Raw genomic sequence first — 6,765 nt, 5'->3', positions numbered from 1 at the left:
CGGACATTCCCTTAGAGACTTCCCTATTAAACCTAAATGACGCACGGAGTCGGGAAACTGACCAGCCTGGGCAAGGTGGAGACAAATTGCTCGGGTAAGACAGGTTAAATTGTCTCCCAATTGTTAAGTCTTGAACACGTGCCCTATCCCCTGCACAATTTTTTCTTTTTAGCCCAGCTGAATTGGGGACACGAAAGTGTAGAAGTGCAAATCGTGCTTGATTCAGGGGCCACGGAGAACTTCATAGACACTACATGGGTCGAGAAGAAGAACGTGCCTGTTGAACCAAAGAAGACAATGGAAGTAGTTAAAACCATTGATGGGAGTCATATGAAGTCTGGGCCTGTCACCCAATCCACCATAGACTTAGGCTTCCAAGTCCATGACAAACATTCCGAAACCATTCAATTTGATGTTATCTCTTCACCTCAGTTTCAGGCATAGTGGGTCTCCCTTGGTTGATGAAACATCACCCTCAAATCAACTGAAAAGACCATACCTTTGCTTTCACCTCAGAGTACTGTAAGACACAAAGTTTAGAGAGTCATGCTCCAATACAACGCATCGCTGAACTTATCGATTCCAGCCATTAGCACCCATTAGTCATTACTATGCAAGCGTTACAACGCATGCGATGTAACAACGCGTAGCCTTTAGTACGCAAGTTGTTACATCGTATGCGTTGTTACAACACATGCGTAGTCCGTGAGGGGGCATCCATTTTCAGGAAGAGGGTCTGCTGCATGCGCAAGCCGGTGAGGGGGTGCGCGCCTGCCCTCTGGACTCATTATTCTGCCTGCCCATGACGGAGGAAACAGGAAGGGGGAGAAGATTGGAACCACGCGTGGAGGTGAAGAGAGGAACCACGAGGAGAGAGAGGTAAGAGGGGCTGTGTAGGGTTTGCAGGTTTTTGTATCTGTGTTTGTGTAGTGTAGAGTAGTGTTGGGGTCGTGCAGGTCTGTGTACTTGTGTTTGTGTAGTGTAGAGTAGCGTCGGGGTCGTGCAGGGTAGTGTATGGGAGTAGGGACAGGACTGGGGTAGGGGCAGGGTCGTGCTGGGGGTAGTGTTTTAGGGTTTAGGTTAGTGTTCTCATTTTATTGTAGTGTAGGGTAGTGTTTTAGGGTTTAGGGTAGTGTTGGGGGGTCATGCAGGGTAGTGTTTGGGAGTAGGGACAGGACGGGGGCTAGGGACAGGGTTGTGCTGGGGTAGTGTTTTAGGGTTTAGGGTAGTGTTGTGGAGTTTGTGTAGTGTAGGGTAGTGTTTTAGGGTTTAGGGTAGTGTTGGGGGTCGTGCAGAGTAGTGTTTGGGAGTAGGGACCGGACTGGGGTTAGGGGCAGGGTCGTGCTGGGGGTAGTGTTTTAGGGTTTAGGGTAGTGTTGTGGTGGTAGTGTTTTAGGTATTAGGGTAGTGTTGGGGGTCTTGCAGGGTAGTGTTTGGGAGTAGGGACAGGACGGGCTAGGGACAGGGTCGTACTCAGGGTAGTGTTTTAGGGTAGTGTTGTGGAGTCTGTGTAGTGTAGGGTAGTGTTGGGGGGTCGTGCTGGGTAGTATTTGGGAGTACGGACAGGACTGGTGCTAGGGGAAGTGTTGTGCAGGGGGTAGTGATTTAGGGTAGTGTAGTGGTGTTTTAGTTGAGTAGGGTAGTGTACTTTTTGAGGGTTTGGGTAGTGTTTTTAACTTTTGGATGTGTAATGTAGTGTATTCGTATGTAGTGTTGTTTTTTTTACTAGGCAAGTTTTTAGTTCGCATACATTAACACTTTCAATGTAATGGTATGCGAACTAAAAACTTGCATAGTAACGGTTAATCTAAGAAAAAAACGCGTAGTAATGGCATGCAAAATAACGAGTCATATTCATTCCAGCTTGTCCGAGTTACCTGATTGCTATAATTCCTTCAGAGAGTTGTTCGATAAAGAGAACGCATCTGTCTTACCCCCCCCATCGGCCTTATGATTGCCGCATTGATCTAGTGCCGGGAGCTACAATCCCCTGCCGTCGTATATATATGCTTTGACTGTGAAGAAAAACACATATTTGTGGAAATATCTGAATGACATGTTACAGAAAGGATTTATAAGGCCATCCCACTCTGCAGCTTCCCCCCCCCCCTTTTCTTCATACCTAAACAAGAAGGGAGTCTTCGGTGCTGCAAAGACTACAGAGCCCTTAATTGTGTGATGATTAAGAACAAGTACTCCCTACCCCTGATCCAATCATTGCTTGATCAAATAACATGCCACTGTTTTTACCAAACTTGACTTAAGGGGTGGTTACCATTTGGTCAGAGTAAGGGAGGGACACGAATGGAAGACTGCCTTTCGCACTAAGTTTGGGGTGTACAGGGGTGGGGAATTCCTATCTCCCGACGCCCGAGACATCTAGATTCCTTACAAGGACAGGAGGTTTTAATTTCCAACTTGTCCAAAGGACAAGTAGAAAGTCTTACGGTAATCCGATACACAGCTGCAGCCTGTTCAACCCTTTTGGTCACAGCCAGTTAATAAGGAGCTCCGAGCAGTTTATTGGCAGTGAAAGGGTCAATGCAAAAGCTGGCGCCTGCACTTCCCCGGAGCAGAACAACATCATGATGGAGATGAGCACAAAGCTGCAGCTCCATATAAAACATCCACAGCACCGCCAGGAAAGAGTCTTTTGTCTTTCTCCCCGAGCACTGGTGTGGTTTGCGGGTCCTTTCATTTTCTTCGAGCACGAGACGCCTCTGACTTTAACCTTGTGACCCCCTGCCTTTCATTCTGTGCTTCACCCTGGAGCTTCAAATCGGCCCAAGATCCCTCCTCACCCTTGCCTCCGGGGGCCTACAGTAAAGCCCATGCTTTCCCTTCTCGTGCAGCCCCTGCGCAACCCTCATTTGCACTTTCCTTTGCCTGTACACCTTATGATTCACCTGGTGCATGTACTTGCTAACCCCACCCCACCCCCTCTGCTGCCCCGTTTGACTGACCTGACCCGCTCCCCTTGGCCTCTCGTATCTTACCTCATCCAGGGCTTTCCTTACAGCTCATTAGTTTCCCCATGAGAAATTCAAGCAATCCTCAGGCACAGCCTCATTTCTCTCCTTGCACTGGGCCTCTCATCTCACTTTGTGCATTCACTAGGGGCACCTGAACACGCTGCTGTAGCAGCTACAGCAGCTACAGCAGCTGTGGAGTTCTCAAGGGGCCTCTTCTTTCTGCAGGTCAAGACAAAGGTTCATAATTGACATGAAAGGGTGCTTGGATATATACATGGATGAATGAGTGAAAGGATGGATGTAAGGATGGATGAGTGAAAGAATAGATGGATGTGTGCAAGGATGAATGAATGGATTGACGAGTGAAAGGATGGATGGAAGGATGGAAGGGGTGAAAGTGGATGGATGAGTGAAATAATGAATGTAAGGATGGATGTGTGAAAGAATGGATGGATGTGTGCAAGGATGAATGAATGGATTGACGAGTGAAAGGATGGATGGAAGGATGGAAGGGGTGAAAGTGGATGGATGAGTGAAATAATGAATGTAAGGATGGATGTGTGAAAGAATGGATGGATGAGTGAAAGAATGGATGGATGAGTGCAAGGATGAATGGATGAGTGCAAGGATGAATGGATGATTGCAAGGATGAAGGAATGGATGGAAGGGGTGGACGTGGATGGATGAGAGAAAGGATGGATGTAAGGATGGATGAGTGAAAGGGTGAATGAATGGTTGAGATGAAAGTGGATGGTTGAATGAAAGGGTGAATTGATGGATGAGAGAGAGTGGATGAATGGCTGATGGAGTGGGTGGATGGATGGCTGGGTGAAAGGATAGATAGGTGGAAGAATAAATAGATTGATGGGTCGACGGATGGATAGATTGATGGGTGGATAGTTAAGTGAAACGGTGGATGGAGAGATGAGTGAAAGGGTGGATGGATATGAGTGGAAAGGAAGATGGAGGGATGAAAGATGGAGGAGCAAAAGGATGGCTGATGGGAGGGATGAGTGAAAGTGGATGGATATGAGTGAAAGGATGGATGGAGGGGGTGAAAGTGGATGGATGAGCGAAATGATGGATGGATGAGTGGAAGGAAGGGAGGAGGGATGGAGGCGTTTGAATGATAGATTTGGAGCTGGAAGGATAGGTTTGGCCAGGGGTGTCCTGAAACACTCACTTTAGCAGTTACAGCGGGGGTTGAACTCTTGATGAGCCTCTTCTCTCTGCAGCTCGGCAGACAAAGGCCCATAATTAACGTGTAGGGGTGAGTGAGTAAAAGGATGGATGTGTGGGTGAAAGGGTGGATAGATGAGAGTGTATGAATGTTAGCGTGGCTTGCTAGATGGATGAATGAGTGAAAGGAGGGATGAGTGACAGGGATGGTGGAAGGACGATGGATGTATTGATGAAGAAAAGGGTGAAAAGATAGATGGGTTGCAGGGTGGACGGATCAGTAAGTGAAAGGATGGATGCGTGAAACGGTAAATTGATGGATGAGCGGAAGAATGGGTGAGCGAAAGGATGGACAGATGGCTGAGATGGATAAGTTTGGGGATGGATCGGTAGATATGGATGAGCAGATGGATGGATTTACAAAGAGAATGGAGAAAGGCTGGTGAAAGAATGAATGGAGGCCAATGTATAGGTGAAATGCTAGATATCAGTTGGTGAATGAATGGGTAGATCTGCAGAAAAGAGACAAAATAAGGAAATCACTAGTATTAAAATCCTTCTATGCTATGAGCCTGACATAACCAGAGAGGCTATTATCCGAGCTCTTCTATAATGAGTGCTGCCATTATTTGACGGTGCACTACATGGCACCAAAAGGACAAGTGGATTTTGTACAGGACAAGTAGGTTTATAAAGTTACCAGTCCCATGGACAAGTAGATATTTTATTAAATTCCACACCCCTGGGTGTATGAGTATATGGTTATGCCTTCTGGGCTGTGTAACGCCCCAGCTACTGTCCAGTTCTTTATTGACGATGTCCAAAGGGAGTAATTGGATACTAACACTATTGTTTACATAGACGATATCCTAATATATTCTTCCTCCATAGAAGAACACATGGGACATGTGAAGAGTGTATTAACACGTCTTAGCAATAACAACTTGTACGTGAAACTAGATAAGTGTGAATTTCATGTTCCTGAAGTCACCTTTTTGGGTTTTGTGTTGTCAGCAAAAGGGGTGACCATGGATCTTTAAAAAGTAGCTGCCATTACCCAATGGCTGTCTCCCTGTTCAGTGAAGGAGGTACAGAGAGTTTTGGGCTTTGCTAACTTTTACAGGCGATTCATAAAAGTGTTTGCATCTCTGACAGCTCTTATTACCAAACTGTTGAAAAAAGGAACACCTTTCACATTGTCATCAGCAGCTGAAGAAGCCTTTTCCTGCCTAAAAGAGTCTTTTGTCCCTGCCCCCATATTACATCATCCTGACAATTCCCAACCGTTCATAGTAGAAACAGACACGTCCCATGTGGCCATGGGAGGTGTTTTTGTCCCAGAGAGATAGACAAACTGGTCATCTACATCCGGTAGCCTTCTATTCCCATAAACTTACCCCTACGTAAATAAACTATTCAGTAGGAGACAGGAAGTTACTGGCAATCAAACGGGCCTTTAAAGAATGGCGTCAGTACCTACTTGGGGCATTACATACAGTTACGGTTATCACAGACCACAGAAACTCGCAGTTCTATTCCCACTCTACTCCAAGTATCAGTAGTGAAAGTGTTGGACGTGGGAGGGATACAATTATTATTCACATTCCAGTCTAAGCACTTAGGTTTTAGTAAGAGCTCTGCTTACAAACCATGTTGGGCCCACCCACTCACACTAAGTGCAGTGGACGAGGCTCCAATAATGAAGCATGCCACTGGTGGTACTAGTGGGTGAAGATCCTACTAATATAGCCATGTTCACACTAAGTTAAACTGCATCATAGTTTTTTTTTTTGTTTTAACATTTTATTGAGCTTTTCATCAAGTTACACAACACCATCGTCATCTAAGTACAGTTCGCGTACCCATACAATTAGTTTGAATGTAAACATATCATTACAGTACATTTATCAAAAGTCTTGTTCACCATATTATTCGTATATTCATTAGGTTCCTTTAGTATCACACATTGGGAGTTCCGGAAGTGTCTTTACCCTCGAGGATGTTCCCCCCACCTTATCGGTCTTAACTCAGTTCGCCCCTCAATCGTCGGTATCAACAACCAGAAGGTAGTTTCTCATTTCCCCGCCATCAAAAACAACCATTCAATATAATCGTAATATTCTATGGTATCTCCCTCTATGGACTTGCTTCAGTATCAGACAGTTCTAGTGGGGGATCACATAAGTGTCCTCGGTGTTCGTTCCATTTCCCCCAAATCTTGGACCATTTTTTGGGGCAACCCCTATGCACATATACCGCTTTTTCTGCTACCATAGCCGTGTCCATGTCGTTCCCGCGCACGAGGGCACCACTCCAGAACCCCACTCCCTGGCGATGTTCCGTTTCGCAAGAGCTAGACCCAGTGTGCACTCCTCGATTCATATCAGTAGGTGACCAAATATTTAACAAACAACATCTAGGTTCTCTCTGCAGTTCCACCCCAGATGCCGCTGAGATTTCCGATAGAACTAGGTCCCAATATGACTGTATCCTTGGACAATCCAGGGATGTGGAATTCCTTTAGCCCGACGCCCAGGACATATTGTTTGGGGTCAAGGGCAACAAGTTTTAATGTGTAGTTTGTCCTTGGGACAAGCAGGTCCAACCCCTTGCA

At 46.0% G+C, this 6,765-nt stretch overlaps 1 protein-coding gene across 1 annotated transcript in view; it reads left to right on the top strand.

Moving 5' to 3' along the window:
• The first annotated feature begins 680 nt into the window (after positions 1 to 680).
• The window catches only part of OSR2 (odd-skipped related transciption factor 2), a 183,085-nt gene continuing 177,000 nt past the window's right edge, over positions 681 to 6,765 (top strand). The window contains exon 1 of the mRNA XM_078686974.1: positions 681 to 879. The gene's annotated coding sequence lies outside the window, so the exon portion shown is untranslated. The remainder of the gene's footprint in view (positions 880 to 6,765) is intronic.

The sequence above is a fragment of the Lissotriton helveticus genome, chromosome 4_1 (genome assembly GCF_964261635.1).
Source record: "Lissotriton helveticus chromosome 4_1, aLisHel1.1, whole genome shotgun sequence".
NCBI classification, from domain to species: Eukaryota; Metazoa; Chordata; class Amphibia; order Caudata; family Salamandridae; genus Lissotriton; species Lissotriton helveticus.
This window is presented reverse-complemented; position numbering and strand designations above follow the sequence as displayed.